Consider the following 24,383-nt stretch of genomic DNA (forward strand, 5'->3'; position numbering starts at 1 on the left):
GCTGGTGAAGTATACTGGATGCTGTCCAACCTCATCCTCTCGTATTAGGGCCGATGCGACAGCTTTGTCCACTACAGACAAATATAGGACAAGCTCTTCCCCCACTAGAGGTCGGGCGAGGATTGGAGGTTGGCTCAAGAACTTTTTGAACTCTTGGAACACTTCTTCGCATTCTGGAGTCCACTCGAACTGGCATCCTTTTCTCAGCAGAGAGAACAGTGGAAGGGACCTTAATGCTGACCCTGCCAAGAACCTGGAAAGGGCTACAAGTCGGCCATTTAGTTGTTGGACTTCTCTCAAGCAAGTCGGGCTTTTCATTTCTAGAATAGCTTTGCACTTGTCAGGATTTGCCTTGATCCCTCTTTGGGTTAGCATAAATTCTAGGAATTTTCCAGCCTCCACCGCGAAGGTGCATTTTGCGGGATTTAGTCTCATCCCATGCGCCCTTATGGTGTTGAAAAGGTCGGCCTCTTCCCGGATTTTTACCAGCATGTCGTTTACGTAGACCTCCATTAAGTGCCCGAGGTGGGGAGCGAACACCTTGTTCATCAGCCTTTGGTACGTGGCCCCTGCGTTTTTTAATCCAAAAGGCATGACCACGTAGCAATAATTTGCTCTAGGTGTGATGAACGATGTCTTTTCCTGGTTTGGCTTGTACATCGGGATCTGGTTATATCCCGAGTAGGCATCCATAAATGACAAGTATTGATACCCTGAGCTGGAGTCCACTAGAGTATCAATGCTTGGGAGCGGATATGGGTCCTTGGGACATGCCTTATTTAAGTCGGTGTAGTCGACACACATCCTCCACTTGCCGTTTTGCTTCTTGACTAGCACTACATTTGCTAGCCATATTGGATATTTAACTTCTCTGATGAAGCCGGCTTCTAGGAGTGCCTGTACTTGCTCCTCCACCGCTAGGGCTCGTTTTGGGCCGAGCTTACACCTTCGCTGTTGTACAGGTCGGGATCCTGGATACACTGAGAGTTTGTGGGACATAAGCTCGGGATCTATCCCAGGCATGTCGGAGGCTTTCCAGGCAAAGAGGTCAGAATTGTCTCTTAGGAGCTTAGTCAACCCTTGCTTCAGGGTTTCCCCTAGGTAGGATCCTATGTTTGTATTTTTACCTTCCTCTTTGCCGACCTGTATTTCCTCAGTTTTTCCTCTTGGCTGTGGTCGCAACTCTTCTTTGGCCCTTGGACCGCCGAGCTCTATGGTGTGAACCTCTTTGCCTTTTTCCCTCAGGTTCAGGCTTTCATTGTAGCACTTTCTTGCCAATTTCTGGTCTCCCCGCACCGTTGCTACCCCCGCTGATGTCGGGAATTTCATGCAGAGATGGGGGGTGGATACCACCGCTCCGAGTCGATTTAGGGTAGCTCTTCCGATTAGGGCATTATATGCTGACCCTACATCGATGACTATGAAGTCTATACTCAGAGTTTTGGATTTTTTCCCCTTTCCAAAGGTGGTATGAAGGGGTAAGAATCCCAATGGCTTTATTAGCATGTCGCCTAGCCCGTATAAGGAGTCGGGGTAGGCTCTTAGCTCCCTCTCATCCAACCCTAGCTTGTCAAACACGGGTTTGAAAAGGATGTCTGTCGAGCTTTCTTGATCTACTAGAGTTCTGTGGAGATGGGCATTGGCTAGGATCATGGTTATCACCACTGGATCGTCGTGTCCAGGGATTACTCCTTGCCCATCCTCCTTTGTAAATGAGATGGTGGGGAGGTCGGGCGATTCGCTCCCGACCTGGTAGACTCGCTTGAGGTGTCTCTTGTGAGAGGACTTGGTGAGTCCCCCTCCCGCGAATCCACCTGAGATAATATGTATATGTCTCTCTGGAGTCTGCGGTGGTGGGTCTCTTCTATCCGCGTCATCTCGCTTTCTCTTCCCATGATTGTCCGATCTTTCCATGAGATATCTGTCAAGTCGGACTTCTCTGGCCAGCTTTTCTATCACATTTTTGAGGTCGTAACAGTCGTTTGTTGAGTGACCATATATTTTATGGTACTCGCAGTAATCGCTGCGACTCCCCCTTTTTTATTTTTAATGGGCCTGGGAGGCGGCAGCCTTTCAGTATTGCAAATTTCTCTGTATACGTCCACTATAGAAACCTTTAAAGGAGTATAAGAGTGATATTTCCTGGGTCTGTCGAGACCGAGGTCTTCTTTCTTTTTGGGCTCCCTCTCCCTCTCTTTTATCGAGAGAAGATGCCCAGGTCGCCAACTCGACTCTCTCAGTCTGGCATTTTCCTCCATGTTGATGTACTTTTCAGCTCTTTCTTGTACATCACTTAAGGAGGCGGGGTGCCTCTTTGATATGGATTGTGAGAAGGGACCTTCTCTAAGCCCATTTACCAGCCCCATAATGACTGCCTCAGTGGGCAGGTCTTGAATCTCTAAGCATGCTTTGTTGAACCATTCCATATAGTCCCGTAGAGGTTCTCCGACCTCCTGTTTTATTCCCAGGAGGCTCGGTGCATGCTTTACTTTATCTTTCTGGATCTAGAACCTCATTAGAAACTTTCTCGAGAGGTCCTCGAAGCTGGTGACCGATCTTGGAGGGAGGCTATCGAACCACTTCATCGCTGCTTTCGATAAGGTGGTCGGGAAAGCTTTGCAGCGCGTCGCATCAGAAGCATCAGCCAGATACATCCGACTTTTGAAATTGCTTAAATGATGCTTTGAATCTGTGGTTCCATCATAGAGGTCCATATCAGGGCTTTTAAAGTTTCTTGAAACTTTTGCCCTCATTATGTCCTCACAAAAAGGGTCCTCCCCTCCTGGGGGTGACTCTTCTCGATCGCTACGGGAGTTCCGACCTTTGAGGGAGGATTCTAACTTTAGGAGTTTTTTCTCTAACTCTTTTCGTCGTTCCATCTCCTCTCTTAGGTTCTTATGTGTCTCCCTTTGCCGCTCCCGCTCATGTTCTAGCTGTTCCAAGCGACCTTGGTGACCATGGACTAGCCCCACTAGTTCAGTTGCATGGGTGGTCCATCCTTTTCCGATCCACGCCCCTCCGAGGAGTTCATCTTCAGATTTTTAAATCCAGAGGTGCCTTCCCTATGTTGGTCGTTGGTTTCCTGGTGATGGGTTAGCTCTGCGTCATTTTTTCCGGTATCAAGGTTCTCTTGTTCGGAATCTAACGCTACATGACCCTCTTCAGGGGATCTATCCGCCATTACTGGTTGATCTCTCGGGTCCCCGGCAATAGCGCCAATGTTACGATGGGTAACCGGAGATTATTAGATTGGATTAGCTTGGCTGGCCCAATCGTCTGAATGAGGAAGCCTCCGTGTGGGTTTGCGACCCTAAGGTCCCCATCCGACTTCAGTGTGAGAGAATGGGGGGGTGGTACCCGCAAAAACACTCCGATGCCAAAGTCAGCAAGGGAGTAAAATAGGTCTAGAGAGTATTGGGCTTAGTGATACCTGAGAAGTGTCAGTGTATTTATAGTGGTGAACCCATAACCACCGTTGAAGTAGTTCTGCCATTTAAGGTGGATAACCGTCCTTTTATCTTAGGGAAGTTGAGATATGGCTCCTGGAAGTGGTTAGAGAGAGATTTTAGGGGCAGTTACTCATTTGAATGAGTGTTTATCTGCCAGGTAATCTTTGTCTCCGACTTCTTTAGAGCAAGTCACGGTAAGGACCGACTTCGTGGGGTGAAGGTCGGTGTAGGGTGAGGATCAATCCTTTGGATTGGGCCTTTCCTTTGGATCTGGGCCTAATCATTGGGCCAGGATATGAACACCTATCTATCAAAATGTCACGCTTCTAACTGCGCCATTCTGATTGGTCGGGTATTACGACGGCTCTTTAAATTATTTAATATTAAAATATGAGCCCGTTTAAAACTTAAACCGAATTTTCAAAACATACATCCATACTTAAAATACCATGTCAATACTCATAGAGAATACATATACATACATATTTTTAACTATACAAGCATTACATCATACAATGCTTATCCCTCTTACAAAATGTATAAAGATAAAGGCGAGAGAAAACATAATATCTAAAACAATACAGTACATCATATAAATAGAAAATAGAATGAACTCTTCGTGACTTTCCCATCCATATCCTGAAAAGAAAGCACCTGTAGGGGAGTGAGATCATCGTCCTCGAAAGGGTTCTCACTATATGGTTACAGAATTATTATAATAGGATGCGTGAAAATAAAACCATTTTGAATAACAGTAATTAATAACCGCTTTATGTATCCTTACATAACCGATGATTTATATTCAAACAAAATCCAAAATCCTTTTTAAAATAGAAAACTGTTAATTCCGAAAATAAAATTCAAAAAGACCCTTTTTAAAGTTTTTCCTAGACAGCATGAATGACCAAGCTGTTCCAAGCATAGGTTCATTAAGTCTATGCTGAATCAGTTTAGTTTTTCATACTTTTCTAAACCAAAAACACAAACCAAGCACGACCTTCGGTCCATCTCATAACAAACCATGGCCCTAGGCCCAAACAATTCAAACAACAATCAATCCACCACAATCCAACCAATTTTCAATCACAAACACAAGTAGGAATGTTCAAGCACAATCAAGCAGTTACATCAAGTAGAGCAATTAGTAATTAGACATAATTATTCACATAGACAAACCAAGTACAATAGGCACACCCAAATAATGTGACATAGATGCATATGATGAATGTCTGCTTTATGGCTGATGAGTCTCATCTGTCGGTTATCAAGCCAACCTGACAAGTCCGGTTTGCTAAACCCTTGGACTGTTCCCCGACGCGCATCCCCATGAGTCTATGCATAGCTTTTTCTCATATATATATCAAATCGCTCAATAGGGGTACCATTCTCGAGAATTTATAAGTGCCCGGTCAGCCTTACGTCGTAGGGTCAACAGAGTATCGAGCCTCAACCTGGAACACGTGGTGGCAAGCCACGATACTTTACCCAGGGAAACTTGTATCTCAGATAAAAGAAGTGCAAAAGCCATGTATTCATTTAGTCATCATCATTTCCGCACTTCATTAACAATTCGTATCAAACCAATCATCATTCAAGCCATAAGTCACTTTTTTCTCAAATCTCCTTACTTTGAAACCAAGATCAATCCATTTCAGTCTTCACTTTAAAATCCTCAATTTCTCAAATCATTTCAAGCTCATAATCTAATTTTCTTTCAAAACTTAGTCACTTTAAGTGACATTTTCCAAAACTTCCAAAAGACTTTCAAATATCACCTCAAGAGAGAATTTTTTTTTGAAAAGACTCAATCCTTCCATTTTAAATCATTTGTTTGACTATTTTAAATTAAAGTTATTAATTAACAACCTTGGCAATGACTCAAGACTCTAGGGAAGAATAACTTGCCTCATTTCTTAAATTCTTTAGAAATCCTCGAAATCATAGTTATTTAAGTAGAAATCAATTAAAGTGAAGATTTAAAATCGAAACCAAAGCATGTAAGCCAAAAGTTCCGAACCACTTTCAAAACCAAAGTTATTTAAGCCCAAAAATCAATTTTATTTCATTCTTAAACCGAAAACCTTTCCAGGGCTCGGAATTGTTTAGTCTTGCTAAGTCAAAATTTAAAGAATACTTCAAAAGTAAAATGAACTTAATTAGTCAAGTTTAATCTCTTTTAAAATCTACTAAACTCCTCCGCCAAAAGTACTTCTTTAATCACATTTTAACTCATAGGTTCTTTCATATTTAAATCAATATTAAAACATGAACTTTCCGTAAACAAATTAAATTCGAAACATTTATTTCTTAATAAATCAAGAACCAAGTAATAGAACCTCTGAAATTCATTCTTTTTCTAAATTACATTTTAAAACAGAATCTTAAATTTCATGAAAATTCGGCAGCATCTCCCCTAAAACTTGGACTTTGCCACCCTTTTCGGGTCCCAACCAAACCATTCTGTAACCCCTTCCACGGGTTTGAATCGAAACGCTCACCAATACAGAGAACTCAGCGGCTGTTTTTGGTGGCAGAGGCGGCGGAGGCAAGGTGCAGCGACACTCGGCGGTTCCTCCTCCCTCCACGCAACACAGACGGCGGCTGCAGCAACACGCAGTGACTATAGTATTCCCAAAATTCAAAAAGGATCAATCTAATAACAAGACCCTTACCGATAGTGGATCCTGGCAACGTAGTGGCATTCTCCGGTAGCAGAGGCGCAGCCAGAAACTTCAGCAGCGGCGGATCTGGTGGCGGTTCAGACAAAGACAACGCTGGTGACAAGAACAGCGACTGGGCGCGGCGGCTAGACTGGTCGCGGCCCTCTCTTCCAGGTTCTCTTTCTCACTCGTGGATCCTGTCTCTGCCCGTGGCTCTGCTTGGCGGCGGCGGCGACACCCACGTACAGCCGCAGTCCATGATGATGACGATGGCAGCGCTGGCTTCGTGGCAAGGACAATGGTGGCGGCAGGGACCCGCGAAGACGACGACGGACGCAAGGACAAGGGCTTCTCCTTCTTCGCGCACGCTCTCTGCTCCCTGACGACGGCAAGGCACCAACAGCAGCGGCAGTGCGACAGTGGCACGACGGCTCCTCCCCCTACACCGGCGCCCTCTCCCCTCCACCGGATCTCCCTGTCTTCTCTTTCCCCTTTCTTCTTTCCCCTCTGCTCTCCCCGTTCTCTATTCCTTTCCGCCCTCCCTTTCTTTCCTTTTTCGAATTCCCCCTCTGATTCTCTTTTCTTTCTGTTCCTAAAGGCGGCTAGGGTTTCTTGGATAAAGGGAAAAATTATGGATTAATTTGGGTTAGGGTTTGTGGGGTTTAATTTGGAAATTAGAGTTTAATTTGGGATAAAAGTGAAATTAAGATTTTTGGGTAAATTGGGGTTTGGTAAATTTTAATAAAATTAAAGTATATTGTATAAATTTGAAATCTAATTTAATCTGTTAAAATTACTTTAAAAATACTACTTAATTATCAATTTACTAGTAAGCTTTTAATGAAGTATTCTAATTTAAAATTAGAAATAATATAATTTATTTTCTGTTTATAAAAATTAAAGTATTAAATTCTAAAATCTCAATTATTTAAATTAAATCATATAAAATTCTTATTCTTTTACAACTGTTAAGTTGTATAATTTAAATATAGAAAATTACTCAATAATTATGAGATTAAGTAAAATTTTTAATTTAATTATCAAAACTTAATTTAATTACTTTTAATAAAATAATTTCTAAAAATAAAGTCTTTAATGAATAAATAAATTGAAATTAACTCATAATAATATTTTTTTTCAAAAATTCTGGGTCTTACATCCTACCCACCTTATAAAAATTTTCATCCTCGAAAATTGATACAAAATAAAAGAGATTTCATATCACTTCACTCTTGAACACATTTAAAGAAAAAGTAAAAAGTTTTCAGTATATATTTACATATAGTTTCAAATACCAGAATTTTCATATGGCATAAAGGTATAAAGGGTATAAGTGTTATGCGAAACAGAAGTTACAAGATAGGCTTGATGTACAAGATGATATATTTCAAACATGTGATGGTAAAGCAAGGTGGCAAAAGGTTATAAAACAAGTCGGGGTTAAAAAGATGTGCTTAACGTCCGCATACTGATCTCATACCAACTTCAGAGATTCAACTATTTAAACTTCAACATAACTTATCTCCACCAGTCTCAACCGTACTTCATTAGGCAACTCATCCGAAGGTTCTCAACTTCGTCAAACACTTTGCAAACCTTACTACTGGTCATAAGTCCTACATCAACTGAACACTTTCACGTAAAACAAGGTTCCACAACTCTCTATGACGTCATACACTTACAAGTTTCACCTTTTGTGTCCACTAAACGTGTCCTAAAGGACTAATGTATCGTTTACTAAGTCCAACAGTCGCACAAGATACCAAAACTAATCTTGAGTATACTTAGAAGGATAACAGACCTTAGAAAAGAAAGAAAAGCGACAAAGACCGCATTCACAAGAATTTGAAAGAATTGTTGAAATCACAAGTAGACAAGGATGAACAAGCAATGAAGAAGGCTGGAAATAGAATTAACTGACAACTTTAAGGGTAACTCTTGAATCGAAGGGATTCGACAGGACCAATAAGATGAAAAAATAATACAATATTTTGAAACGAATTCAAGCTGAGTCAAAGAAATATGAGGTTTACAGAAGAAGAATATCCAAAACCAAAGACAAAGCTTACAGAACTCAAGAGTATGGTTTAAGAAAATACTTTCGAATATATTTTTCGTAAAGAATGGAAAACTTAAGGGAAAATCATTTGATGTTCTGAAAGAGAAAATGAGTAACAAACATCATTCAAAAGATTAATAAAAGCGTAAATGTGGCATTATTTCAATATAAATTCAAGTGGAAATAGATTACACAAAGTTTGTAAATGAAAAGATTAATTTGTCTAAGAGCAAAATTGTATTTTCTCTTCTTTTTTTTTCAAGCATGCATGAAAAGTGCGATTTTGTTGGAAGGAAACCTGAGATAAAGTTTTGCTCATAAAAGAAAAGAGGATGCATTACAATCGAACAGGTTTAAATCACATACAGAAATTTTCAGAGTAAAAAGCAAAGGAGTGTAGGCTGAATTGAAAGCGTTTTTATTAAAACTTCAATAGACAGTTATATCGCACCAAAACAAGTTCAAATCACATCAAAGAGAGGCACTGCTCAAGTAAAGGAATGCAAAGTCAAGGACAACTTTGCATAAGAATAAATTAAAACTAGTTTAAAAAGGTTTAAAGCAAAACTCCAATAATATACTTGAAATCACAACTTTATAAGGATTTTCAATAATATTAAGATGCGGTAAGAAGGAAACCAACTCATTTCAAGAAAGGAACTTAAATCAAAGGATTTCAATTAGGATTCATAAAGCATGTCACTCATAGAAACAAAAAGCTTAAGAAGGAACTCAGCAACTTAAAAAGTTGATTTAAAACTTAAATTTCTTCAAAAGAATTCAAAACTTCTTCAAAATGGTTCAAAACAAAATTCTGAAAGTATACTTGAAATAACCACCTCGCAAGAATCATTTAAGAAGATTATGATGCGCTTAAAATAAAATCAGCCCATGGAAGAAAGGATCTTTAAATTAAGGGAATTCAAACAAGAACTCACTAGGCATGGATTATCAAACGAGTTTCCAATTGGTCCAAAGGAATATAAAACGCGCCAGAAAAGACAACTCAATCAATAGAAAATTTTCAACAAAGAACCTTTGACTAAAGAAAAATAAATAAAAGGACAAATGGTGCATTAGATGGAAACGAATTCAAGTTGACTCGGATGAGTATGAGATTCACAAGAAATTGAAAACTAAGACTAATGGTGACGTTTAAAAAAGTAAGAGAGTAATTAAAAACAGAATCAAATATAACATCCACAGAAATGAAAAGCTTAAGAAAGGAATTGGTCTATTCATAAGAAGAAAGACATGAGTCCAACATTTGTTTTTAAAGAACAACAATTGCATAAACAATGTAGTATGCTAAACCAAATTTAAATTAAAAATAAATTAGATGAAGTTTACCAAACAAAAACCAACTGGAAAGAGACAAAAACCTTTCTTTGAAGATTATCTAAATACATAATCAAATAAAGATATTCGTAAAAACTGTAATAAAGTTGTTAAAAAATCAAGTTGTATTTAAAGTAAATATATTTCCATAAATCAGTGAAGGAACAGGCGAGGTATTGGAAACAATTAGTTTTAAACTGTATAAGGAACTTTCAAAGTTTATATAAAGAAGTGTATATCAAATCAAAAGCGGTTTTGTTAAGATTTGAAGAATGGCTATAATTATCGTCAAATAAGAGAAAAACTAAATCACAATTTGTTTACAAAGGACTCGGAATAAGAACTTAAAAAGGTATACTGCATCAAAACAGGTTCAAATGTATATCAAAGAATACATGACTCAAGAGGAAGTGCCTAAATAAAGAAGGTAAATACACCAAGGGTTTTAAGTAGACATATGCGGTTAGGATCAAACAAGAGCGCACGTGAACAAGAGGGCAAGATTCGAAAATAATCTAATTTCTTTCCAAGAAAAGAATCGCAGACAAGAACCTTAGAGCATACCAAGCAGGAACATGATACATGATATTCACAGAGTTCAAAACACCTAATTGAGTAACCTCAAGAATTAACTCCTAATGTTCCCAAAATCCGCGATTCGCATTACCTATGACTCGCATATTGTCTATGATAACCCATTGGTGCTTCCATATACATAATTCACTAGTGTTAAGCCGGCCAAACTTAATACCAGGAATTATGCAATGCAAGATTAATGGCATTAATAAATAGACCGTCATGTGCATAAAGCTCTAATTCTTGTTATCCAAACAAGACCTACTACATGACAAACGCTCAGAGTATGCAATTGAAGCATAGTCAGTCCATTCCTCAGGCTCTACAAGAAGGACTACTCTGATACCATAATGTAACACCCTACCTATCAAAATGTCACGCTTCCGCCTGCGCCACTCTGATTGGTCGGGTATTACGACGGCTCTTTAAATTATTTAATATTAAAATATGAGCCTGTTTAAAACTTAAACCGAATTTTCAAAACATACATCCATACTTAAAATACCATTTCAATACTCATAGAGAATACATATACATACATATTATTAACGATACAAGCATTACATAATACAATTCCTATCCATCTTACAAAATGTATAAAGATAAAGGCGAGGGGAAACATAATATCTAAAACCATACAGTACATCATATAAACAGAAAACAGAATGAACTCTTCGTGACCTCCCCATCCATATCATGAAAAGAAAGCACCTGTAAGGGAGTGAGAACATCATCCTCGAAAGGGTTCTCACTATAGGGTTACAGAATTACTATAATAGGATACGTGAAAATAAAACCGTTTTGAAGAACAGTGATTAATAACCGCCATATGTATCCTTACATAACCGAATATTTATATTCAAACAAAATCCGGAATATTTTTTAAAATAGAAAACTGTTAATTCTGAAAATAAAATCCAAACACCCTTTTTAAAGTTTTTCTTAGACAGCATGAATGACCAAGCTGTTCCAAGCATAGGTTCATTAAGTCTATGCTAAATCAGTTTAGTTTTTCATACTTTTCTAAACCAAAAACACAAACCAAGCACGTCCTTCGATCCATCTCATAACCAACCACGGCCCTAGGCCCAAACAATTCAAACAACAATCAATCCACCACAATCCAACCAATTTTCAGTCACAAACACAAGTAGGAATGTTCAAGCACAATCAAGCAGTTACATCAAGTAGAGCAATTAGTAATTAGACATAATTATTCACATAGGCAAACCAAGTACAATAGGCACACCCAAATAATGTCACATAGATGCATATGATGAATGTCTGCCTTATGGCTGATGAGTCTCATCTGTCGGTTATCAAGCCAACCTGACAAGTTCGGTTTGCTAAACCCTTGGACTGTTCCCCGACGCGCATCCCCATGAGTCTATGCATAGCTTTTTCTTATGTATATATCAAATCACTCAATAGGGGTACCATTCCCGGGAATTTATAAGTGCACGGTCACCCTTACGTCGTAGGGTCAACAGAGTATCGAGTCTCAACCTGGAATACGTGGTGGCAAGCCACGGTACTTTACCCAGGAAAACTCGTATCTCAGATAAATGAAGTGCAAAAGCCACATATTCATTTAGTCATCATCATTTTCGCACTTCATTAACAATTCATATCAAACCAATCATCATTCAAGCCATGAGTCACTTTTTCCTCAAATCTCCTTACTTTGAAACCAAGATCAATCCATTTCAGTCTTCACTTTAAAATTCTCAATTTCTCAAATCATTTCAAGCTCATAATCTAATTTTCTTTCAAAACTTAGTCACTTTAAGTGACATTTTCCAAAACTTCCAAAAGACTTTCAAATATCACCTCAAGAGGGAATTTTCTTTGAAAAGACTCAATCGTTCAATTTTAAATCATTCGTTTGACTATTTTAAATTAAAGTTATTAATTACAACCTTGGCAATGACTCAAGACTCTAGGGAAGAATAACTTGCCTCATTTCTTAAACTCTTTAGAAATCCTCAGAATCATAGTTGTTTAAGTTGAAATCAATTAAGTGAAGATTTAAAATCAAAACCAAAGCATGTAAGCCAAAAGTTTCGAACCACTTTCAAAACCAAAGTTATTTAAGCCCACAAACCAATTTTATTTCATTCTTAAATCGAAAGCCTTTCCAAGGCTCGGAATTGTTTAGTCTTGCTAAGTCAAAATTTAAAGAAAACTTCAAAATCAAAACGAACTTAATTAGTCAAGTTTAATTTCTTTTAAAATCTACTAAACTCCTCCGCCAAAAGTACTTCTTTAATCATATTTTAACGCATAGGTTCTTTCATATTTAAATCAATATTAAAAGATGAACTTTCCGTAAACAAATTAAATTCGAAACATTTATTTCTTAATAAATCAAGAACAAAGTAATAGAACCTCTCAAATTCATTCCTTTTCTAAATTACATTTTAAAACGGAATCTTAAATTTCATGAAAATTTGGCAGCATCTCCCCTAAAACTTGGACTTTGCCACCCTTTTCGGGTCCCAACCAAACCATTCTGTAACCCCTTCCACGGATTCAAAACCAAATCAGTTTCAAAACTTTAGAAGAAATAACTGTTAAGAAACACTTCAAAAGCAGTCCGTTTTACAAAACCAAACACTAATCCAATCAAACAAGCATTCATATCCACCCAAGACAATCAAACAATACATAAGACTTATACAATCACTATAATACGTTTCTCACATAAATATCCATGTATAGCAACTCCGAAATATAAAGTTTAGTTTTCTGAAAAAGACCCCTACCTCGACACGTTGAAACCACAACCCAAACGCCTCATAGAATTTCTTTCATCTCGACCCAAAATCCACCGCAGCTTCAAATCACAGTCCCGCACACTTTCGCAACAGCATAAACAGCTCTAAATTACAACATGCAACCTCGGTTACTAAATCCTAAGAACATTGATATCGTAAAGGCTTTAACATACGTAACAGAACACTAATGCGAGAATTTCTGAAACATAAATACTTACTGAAATGACAAAACGAGGCAGCCGCAAACTCTGAGCACGAAATACAAGCACCGATACACAACCATATGACAGACAATACCGTAACACCTCAGCATAAGTTTACAGAACAGCGACAAAAGGCTTTTCGAATCGGAAACGCTCACCAACACAGAGAACTCAGCAGCTGTTTTTGGTGGCAGAGGCGGCGGAGGCAAGGTGCGGCGACACTCGGCGGCTCCTCCTCCCTCCACGTGACCTAGACGGTGGCTGCAGCAACATGCAGTGACTATAGTATTTCCAGAATTCAAAAAAGGACCAAATCTAATAACAAGACCCTTATTGATAATGGATCTCGGCGACGTAGCGACATTCTCCGGTGGCAGAGGCACAGCCAGAAGCTTCAGCAGCGGCGGATCTGGCGGTGGTTCAGACGAAGACGACGCCGGTGACTCGAACGACGACTGGGCGCGGCGGATGGACTGGTCGCAGCCCTTTCTTCCAGGTTCTCCCTCTTACTCGCAGATCCTCTCTCTGCCCGTGGCTCTGCTTGACAGCGACGGACTCAGAGGCGGTGGCGACGACACACGCAGCAGTAGTCCGTGATGATGACGATGGTGGCGCTGGCTTCGTGGCGAGGACGATGGCGGCGGCAGGGACCCGCGAAGACGACGACGGACGCGAGGGAAAGGGCTTCTCCTTCCTTGCGCACGCTCTCTTCTCCCTAACGACGGCAAGGCACCCAACAGCGGCGGGGTGCGACAGTGGCGCGACGGCTCCTCCCCCTACACCGGCGCCCTCTCCCCTCCATCGAATCTCCCTCTCCTCTCTTTCCCCTTTCTTCTTTCCCCTCTGCTCTCCCTGTTCTCTCTTCCTCTTCGCCCTCCCTTTCTTTCCTTTTTGGAATTCCCCCTCTGATTCTCTTTTCTTTTTGTTCCTGAAGGCGGCTAGGGTTTCTTGGATAAAGGGAAAAATTATGGATTAATTAGGGTTAGGGTTTGTGGGGTTTAATTTGAGAATTAAGGTTTAATTTGGGTCAAAAGTGAAATTAAGAATTTTGGGTAAATTGGAGTTTGGTAAATTTTAATAAAATTAAAGTATATTGTATAAATTTAAAATCTAATTTAATCTCTTAAAATTACTTTAAAAATACTACTTAATTATCAATTTACTAATCAGCTTTTAATCAAGTATTCTAATTTAAAATTAGAAATAATATAATTTATTTTCTGTTTATAAAAATTAAAGTATTAAATTCTAAAATCTCAATTATTTAAATTAAATCATATAAAATTCTTATTCTTTTACAACTGTTAAGTTGTATAATTTAAATATAGAAAATCACTCAATAATTTTGAGATTAAGTAAAATTTTTAATTTAATTATCAAAATTTAATTTAATTACTTTTAATAAAATAATTTTTGAAAATAAAATCTTTAACGAATAAATAAATTGAAATTAATTTATAATAATATTTTTTTTTCAAAAATTCTGAGTTTTACAAAAATAAAAATATATGACTTAACTAATAATTTTAGCATTTATGTCACTCGTTCATTTTTTAATTATTTATGTCAAATTTAATAATAAAATAATATTTAATCTATTTAAAAAAATTTAAAACATAAATAAAATATGTGATCATATTAAGATTTGACTGAGATTTTAGAAACTAAAATAATAATACATTACCCTATATATTATTATACACAGAGTATCCATTAAATAGATTTTTATTGGTAGTATTTATATAATACAATAAAAAATCATAATTTAATAGTTATTATAGTTAAAAGATTTGTTAAAGTGTCTAATTTAAAAGATCTAGCTAGATTTGTGTGAAAAATAAATGTGAAAAAAACTAAAATACAAATAAAACTATTTTAATTATGTGTACTCTAACTCTATTATTATTATTATTATTATTATTATTATTATTATTGATCAACACTTTATGCAGTTCAATGAATAATATAATACGGTGCATTTTAGAGGTATTCGTGGTTTGGATTGAATTAATTTTAAAAGAAAATTTAATTCATCTTAAGTATGTAATTTGTTGCAGTTTAGACTGAATTTATTTTATTTTATTTTTAAGTCTAATTTTTTAAAACGATTTAAATTATTGTAGTTTGGATTAGATCATATCGGTTTATTCAGTTTTATTTAAAAAAATAAAAAATTTATTATCTGTAACACCCTATTACACAGAGTTTTACGTTTAAGTCGTAGAACAGAGGTAATGTGGTGTTACGGACCTCTAGACAACAAAATAAATACATAATAGAGAATAAGATAATATACTAGGAGCCTTAAAACAAAACGGTTAAGAAAAAATCGCAAAATGAAAAGCGCAACGCTCAAAGGAAAGGATTACTTGCGTGCTAAGAAACCTAATAGGAACATGATAAAACAATAAACAAATGATAAAGGAAAGCCAAGGAACAACATAACTAGCCCCTGACTCAGCCTGCGAAGCTAAGGCTGGCCGGAGGATACATATATACATATAAACATACATAAGTGTCCCCAAATATACCAAAATACCAAAGTAAACTCCTATCTCTCCCTCAACCTCTAAGAGGAGCAGCGTCCATAAGTTACTTGGAGAGTAAGCTACACACACACACATATATATATATATATATATATATATATATATATATATACAAATAGAAACCAAAATACACCCAAGGACTACTTCGCTTTCCAGGATCCAGACGCCTAGCGAGGAGCCTCTCGACCTGCATCTGAAAAATAACAATACAATATGGAATGAGAACCGGAGGTTCTCAGCATGGTAAAAGTGCCACACGTATAATAAATAAGGTCCTAAGAATACCATAGGCAATCCTAGAACTCTGTTATTCAGTTATCCAACTTAAGTACTAACCAGAAGCCATAAATAGAGGTAGGTGTTCTAATTCTACCTAACTTACTCAAGTTCAAACTTAACCTAACACCAAACCATTTCCTCCGTTTCCTCCATCCTTCCATCATTCAGAATGCAACAGAAATAGGCAACCAAACAAGTTCATGTGCAAGTAGTGAGCAGATAGTACAAATAGCAAGTATAACAGATAGTAGGTGACATATATCAATTAGGCAAACCCAGGAAATGCATAGCAGTCAAACAAACAAATGCATATGATGCATGCCTGTCCTATGGCTGATGGGGTCCATCTGTCGGTTATCCAGCCAACCCGACAAGTTCGAAAACCTTAGACTGTCCCCCGTCGCGCATCCCCAAGAGTCTATGCATAGAGTTCACATTCATTCATCATATAATCACTCAATGGGAGTTCACATTCATATAACCACAGTTTACAACTTTCTTCACCCTCAAGTTATCTTGTTTTCCTAGCTTCTTTTATCTACTGAACCTAGAACCATATCTTAAACCTTAAAGGGAAGAAAATGGAGGTTTAGAAGTGAAAAATTGGTTTAAAAATGGCCAAAACCAATTTTTGCCGCAGGTAGCATCCACGCGTACACGTAGGCTACGCGCACGCGTGGAGTATACATCATGAATATGCACACATGCGTACGCATGCCTCTCGCGCATGCGTCGCCAGAACTCCACGCCACGCGTACGCGTGGTGCACGTGGTGCACGCGTACACGTGGATGGCGCGTTTTTGAAAAAAATGGGTAGAATGCCCAGAAGCATTCTGCAACCAACTTTGCCACCCTGCAACATAGCTTTATACACCAAACTTGTAACATCCATAACTTTCCCTATGAAATTCCATTTTTCACAAAATTAATATCAATCAAAATCCCTTAAAACCATCTTTTACTTACAACAAACCACAATTCAATCCAAAATTTGAGGAGAATATTATGGACGTCCAAAGTTCATCAAAATTTGGTTTTAACCACTTTCAACAAAACCTCATTTTCACCAACTTAAGTTTCTTACCATTTAAACTTACATTGTAATGCCATATCAACTCAATTCATCAACAACCATTGCCAATATAAGCTTTAGTCAACTTAACCAACCTTGATCATCAATAATTATCCACTTTTACCTCATACATCCATTGTTGTCAAACTCTCAAGTTAACTCGTAAACTCGTACGAGTTTACGAGTTTAGATATGAAAATGAGTTGACTCGGACATAGACTCTATCCTGAGTAAACTCGGCTAGACTCGGCTAGACTCGGTCAAACTCGGACAAACTCGTGAGTTTAGGACCGAGTTAGCGAGTTTGTGTTTTTCTTCATTTTTGCACAGAAAAACGTCATTTTGAAACTAAAAAAACACTTTTTTTATTAGGGTTAAGAATATGACTAACTAAAATAATGATGACAAACATTGATTTATTGGGTTAAACACCCAATTAATTTTTAATTGTGTTTGATTAGTATTGCAGGTCAAAGAAATAAAATAGCAGCAGCCCAAACAAATGGAACAAAGAAACAGAAGCCGCTACAGTGTGCAAAATTTACAAAGAAAGCCAAAATGAAATGTGACGAAGAAGTCATTTGGGCTGAATAGAAAGAAGCCAATCCAAGCCCAAGTTCCTTATCCAAGTTGAAGCCATCGTTCACTTTACTTGCTTCGGTCAGACTTATGAAGAAAGAGAGAAAGCTTCTTCCTAGTTCATTCACCAGAGAAGAAAGAAAGAGAAAGATAAATTCCAAAAATAAATGTCTAATCGCCCTAATCAAAGTAAGCTAACCTAAGCCAGAGGATAAATGTGATTTATTTCTATTTACATATAATTTATTTTCTTCACTCCTTCTTCAAAGTTCTGCAACGCCAATTTGGGATATACGGAGAAAGTGATTTCTGACAATCACTGCTATGAATCAAAGGCTCAAATTATTTCTTGGGGACAAAGCACAAACTCAAGGATTTGGATTTGGGTTTACCATTGAAAAGTTTCTTTTTGCTGCTCTGAAGTCTTCGGTCAAGCAAAAGTAACCAGCTTTGAAATCCCTAATTTGGGGGTTAATTGAAGTAACTGAGATGACAAGCTAAGGGAGCTCAGAGTTCAAAGAGTTGACTCAGGAGAAATCTAAACTGTGACTCTGCAAGAGGTACGAAAAGAAAAATTATTTCTAAGTCAAGCAAGGAGAGAGAAGCCGAATAGAGAGCTGTGTGTGAAATCTCACTACTGAGTTTGAAGTCTTGGAAGCATTGCACCTACAAAAAAAGGAGCACTCCGCCAAGATGAAGAATAAAGTCTTGAGTTATGTTGTTGGGTTCAGTTCATAGTGTTTAAGTTGTTATGCATCAATCTCCTTCATGTTTTACAGGTTGTATTTCATTTTCAATGTATATCTTTCTGTACTATCTTTGAGAGGTAAAAGGCTGTGAAAGAGAGTCATTGAGAAAAAGTCTAAGAGTGAAAAAGGCTGAGTGAAACACTTGAGAGAAAAGCCAAGAGTAGATTCTGATTTTCTTTGGTTGTAATTTTCTGTCTTGCGTCTTGTACTAGTGAGGTACCCCTTGCTAAGTTGAGTAAGCACTTAGTGTAAAGAGTTAGGTATTTGCATAATCTAGTCAAGTTTAGGAAGAAACTTGTGTGTCCAGATAGGATTGTGTGAATCCTAGAAAATTGGAGTATGTAATACTTTGACGATAGTAAAAATTCCACCACTGTTGTGGTGGAGACTGGATGTAGGTTGCATTGCATAAGGCAACTGAACCAGGATACATGACTATGTCAACTTCTTCCTTTATCTCACTGTTTTGTTTTCTGATATTTATGAGACAAAATAAAATTTTTTCTTAAATTTTTCGCTGCACAGTTCAAATAGAAATCAAGATTGAAGTTGGGTTTAAATACTTAATCTATTAAAGCAAAAGAAGGCCATAGATTCAACCGCCATTCTCTAAGCATTCTATAACCTTCAATTGGTATCAAGAGCCAAGGTCTCAAGAATCAAGTCTCACAGCTTAGAGCAAAGATCTAATGGCAAATAACTTAGGCACAACCACAATTTCCTACACTCTAACAGAAGATCAGTCTAACAATAGGCATCCCTTCTTCAACGGAAAAAACTATGCCTACTGGAAAGAAAGGATGTGAATCTTCATCCAATCCATCGACTACAACATATGGAAGATTGTAGTAAGCGGCCCGAAAATTAAACAAATGTTGATGGAGTGGTGACTCCAAAAGAGGAAACTGAATGGAATGACGATGACAATAAAAAAGTGGAACTGAATGCTAAAGCCATTAACTTCTTACACTGTGCCATCAGCTTTGAGGAGTACCGAAAGGTGTCTAGATGAAAGACAGCCAAAAAAATCTGGGAGAAACTCCAGGTTACACATGAAGGCACCAAACAAATAAAAAAAACAAGGATTGATATGCTGCGAAAAGGGTATGAGATTTTCAACATGAATGATGGAGAAAGTATTGTTGAAATATTTGAGAGATTCTCAATCATAATAAACAGCCTTGATGCTATGGGTTTAACACACACAGAACAAACACTAGTGAGGAAAGTACTTAGAAGCCTCACAAAAGAATGGGAAACAAAAGTCACTGTCCTAGCCGAGAGTAACAACCTAAATCCCATAACCTACGATGAGTTGAGAGAAAAACTTCTTGCTTATGAAACCACACACACAAGCCAAGACTCAAAGAAAAAGGGAATAGCCCTTAAGTCAAAAGTTGAACCAAAAGATAGTGAATCTAGTGACAGTTTTTCAGATGATGAACTTGGGTTTTTTGCTAGGAGACTTAGAAGGCTAATGACGAACAAAGGCAAGTACAAAGGCTCGAGCTCAAAGGAGTACAAGAAGGACATGAGCAAAGTGATTTGCAACAACTGCAAGGAGGCTAGACATCTCAAATACAACTGTCCGAAACTCAAGAAGGAAGACAAAAGAAAGAAAGAAAAGAAGAGAGTGCTCATGGCATCTTAGGAAGATCTTGAGAACCATTCGGATGAGGTAGAAGACTCCGAATGCGAAGCTCAAATCTGCTTCATGGCTGGTGATGATCAACTTGATGAGGTAAATTACTATGACCTGTCCATAGATAACTTGCGTGCTATCATAGATGATCTCACCCTCAATTCTGAAAATTGTTGAACAAATACAATAAATTTAAATTAGAAAAAGAAATGTTGAAAGTTGAAAATGATTTTTTGAAAGAAAAAGTGAAGGAAACCGAATGTGCTTTGGACATCATTGAAGAAAATAGATTTTTGAAATTTAAACTTGAAAACTTAAAGGAAAGCACATTGTGGATCCTTCTCAAGAGATTGTTGTTGAAAGTGAAAGGCTAAATGAGATGATTAAAAGACTGAATGGTGATTTAGCAAAATTTGCTCATAATTCTAGTAACTTGGACAAATTACTTGCAAATCAAAGACTATTGTTTGAAAAATCTGGTTTAGGTTATGTGACAAAAGAGAGTGCAGTTTTTGATAATTCTTCTACAAAATTCATGGCCTCTTCTTCTTCAAAAACGTAATTTGTCACCAACAAATCTAGTCTAGGATATACTCCCACCCATGAAGAGGAATTTAAAAAATCTTATTTTGATAAAACTGCATCATCTTCAAGAACCAAACTAACACCAAACGAATCAGGTCTAGGCTATGTCTCAAATAAGGAGGTTGCTTTAAAAAACCCATAGTTTCACAAAAGAACCTCTTATTCAAAAAGCCCATATGATTTTAAAAATTCTGGTTTTAATGCTTTTGCAAAAAGAAACACTAATAATAAAAATGTCTTTGTCAAAAGAAATGTCCAATTCTCAAAAACCATAAAAATTTAGTGATTTAATCATTTCCAGCATCAAAACTTAAATCAACCTCAGCAACATGCATCAGAAAAACATTGCTTTAATTGTAAGAAAATTGGTCACTCTTACTTACAATGCTTCATTAAAAAAAGAAGAGTAGGAAACTAAACTTACAATGTTGTTTGTGATTTTAATACACTTGGGCAACCAAGGTGGATTAATTTTAAAGGATCTAAATTAACTTGGATACCTAAGGTTACTTGAGATTTTATGCAGATTTGCCTAGCATCTAAGAAGAAGAAAGATATGTGGTACTTGGAAAGTGGATGCTCTAGGCACATGACTGGAAGGTCAACCTTCTTTATCAAACTTAACAAGTATGATAGAGGGTTTGTAACCTTTGGTGACGATAGAAAAAGGTAAAATCATCGCTGTTGGAAAAGTAGGTAACAATCATTCTACTTTTATTGATGATGTCTTTTTGGTTGATGATTTGAGGCATAATCTTTTGAGTATTAGTCAGCTGTGTGACTTGAGGTACTTAGTAATATTCAAAAGATTAGAATGCCAAGTGGTGAGTGAAAACTCAAATGAAGTACTATTCGTAGCAAATCATTGTGATAATGTGTATGGTCTCACTCTTGATTAACTAAATAATCAAAATGTAGCTTGTTTTGATTCCAAAGAATCTGAAAAGTGACTATGGCACAAAAGATTGGGCCACTCTAGCATGTTTTAAATTAACAAGCTTGTCAAGAAAGGATTAGTAAAATGTATTCCTTTGATAAAATTTGACAAAGATATCACTTGTGATGCTTGTCATATGGGAAAACAAACAAAGAACTCATTTAAATCAAAGGAAGATATCTCTACTAAAAGACCACTTGAATTGCTATATATTGATTTATTTGGTCCAACAAGAACTCAAAGCGTAGGTGGTAAACATTATAGGTTGGTTATTGTGGATGACTACACAAAATTTGGCTGGATTTTATTTCTTGCACACAAAAATGATGCCTTCTCGGCTTTTGAAATTTTTAACAAGAAAATTCAAAATGAAAAGGATTTAAAGATCGCTTCAATAAGAAGTGAACATGGAACTGAATTTCAAAATCAATCATTTGAATTATTTTGTGAGGAATTTAGAATATCACAAAATTTTTCTTGTCCAAGAACACTACAACAAAATAGTGTTGTTGAAAGAAGAAACAGAAGTATTCAAGAAATGACAAGAGCTATACTTTGTGAAAGTAATGTTCCAAAATTCCTTTGGGTTGTAGCGGTTAACACGGCTTGCCACATTTTGAATAGAACAATCATAAGAAAATTTCTAAAGAAAACTCCTTATGAACTTTGAAAAGGCTACCCACCAAATTTAAATTACCTACATATCTTTGGATGCACATGTTTTGTTCTAAATAACAAAGAAATTCTAGAAAAATTTGATCCAAAGGCATATGAGTGCTTATTTGTTGGATACTCCACAACTAGTAAAGTATATAGAGTTTATCATCAAGATGCTAGAATTATTGAGGAGTCCATACATGTTACCTTTTCTGACACTAACTTGATTTAAAGTATCTTGAAAGATTGTGATGCAGGAAATCAGGTTCAAGGCAAAGAAGGAGAAGCCCCAAATCAAGAGAAAGAAATTTCTAGGTCACCTAAATCTGAAATTGCTGCTGCAAGAAATTTTGTAGGAGACAATTCTGTTTTGTCTCCTAAATCAGGTGAAATTTTTGAGAATATCAGTTCTTTGGATCCTACAATAACTGAAACTGCTCCTAAGTATACAAGACCCTGTGAGTGGAGATTCTTAAAGAATTATCCACAGAAATTTGTCATTGGGGATGTCTCTCAAGGTGTCAAGACTCGTTCCTCCACAAGAAAAGTAAATGAAGAAACAAACTTAGCTTTTCTCTTTCAAATGGAGCCACAAAACATCAATGAAGCACTCAATGACCCTTCTTGGGTAAAGGCTATGGAGGAAGAGCTTGGTGAATTTGAAAAGAATCAAGTTTGGACACTAGTTCCAAAGCCAAATGGAAAGAAAGTGATCGGCACTAAGTGGATATTCAGAAACAAGTTAGGTGAAGATGGAAGTATTGCTAGAAACAAAGCAAGATTAGTGGCACAAGGATATGATCAAGAGGAAAGAATAGACTTTGATATCCTTTGCTCTTGTTTCTCGAATGGAAGCCATAAGACTTCTTCTAGCTTATGCTACTCATTGTGATTTTAAATTGTATCAAATGGATGTGAAATGTGCATTTTTGAATGGTGTAATAGATAGAGAAGTGTATGTGACACAGCCACCTGGTTTTGAAAATAAGAAATTTTTCAACCATGTTTTCAAACTCTCGAAAGCTCTTTATGGACTAAAACAAGCTCCTAAGACTTCGTATGAAAGACTCAATTCTTTTCTCTTGAAAAATGAACTTCAAAGAGGCACCACAGACACTATTCTATTTATTAAAAATTCTAATGATTCTTTTATTTTAGTCCAAATTTATGTTGATGACATTATATTTGTATCAGCTAATGAGACCCTTTGTACTGAATTTGGAAAACTCTTGACAAGTGAATTTGATATGAGTATGATGGGTGAACTTAACTTCTTCCTTAGGTTTCAAATAAAACAAACTGAAAATAGTATTTTTATCCATCAAGAGAAGTATGCCAAGAAATTAGTTAAGAAATTTGGTATGGAAAATGCCAAACCCATGAGAACACCTATGCATCCTAACTCAAAGTTAGAAAATGATGAAATTGAGAAAGATGTTGATGAGACTAGGTATAGAGGAATGATTGGATCTCCTATGTACCTGACTTCCTTTAGACCCGATATTGTGCAAATTATTAGAATGTGTTCAAGATTCCAATCAAAACCAAAAGAATCACATCTTTCTGCAGTTAAAAGAATTATTAGATATGTTCATGGCACATCCAATTTTGGTTTATGGTATCCTAAGACTAATGAATTTTTTTTAGTTGGTTACTGTGATGCAGACTTTGCCAGAAATAGAGTGGATAAAAGAAGTACATCAGGCATATGCTATTTCTTGGGAAGTCCTTTAATGTCTGGTCAAGTAAGAAGTAGTCTACAGTGGCATTATCCACTGCAGAGGCTGAGTATATTGCTGCATCCTCTTGCTGTTCTCAGCTTATTTGGTTGAAAACTCAACTTGCTAATTACAAATTAAATGCTAAAAATATTTTCTTGTTGTGTGACAATATGAGTGCTATAAATATTTTTAAAAATTTAGTTTTGCACTCTAGGACTAAACATATTAAGGTGAGATTTCACTCAATAAGGGAACATGTTCAAAAAGAAAATACTAGCATTCAAGTTGTTAAATCAGAAGATCAAATAGCGGATACTTTTACCAAACCTCTAGCTGAAGACAGATTTTGGAAACTTAGGACATTTGCTTTATTTGCGCATTACTGATGTATTTGTTAAAGTTTTTGTCTCTCAGGTTGAGATGAGATCATTCTGGACAAATGAAGAATCATCTTCCTGAATATTATTTTCTGGGCTCAATTACACGTTCTGAATCTTCTGGGCCAACCCTTCAATTCAGATTTATTGTGGTTCAATATGTTTCCTTAAAC

This window comes from Arachis ipaensis, chromosome B7 (genome assembly GCF_059453495.1).
Source record: "Arachis ipaensis isolate K30076 ecotype BB chromosome B7, ASM5945349v1, whole genome shotgun sequence".
NCBI classification, from domain to species: Eukaryota; Viridiplantae; Streptophyta; class Magnoliopsida; order Fabales; family Fabaceae; genus Arachis; species Arachis ipaensis.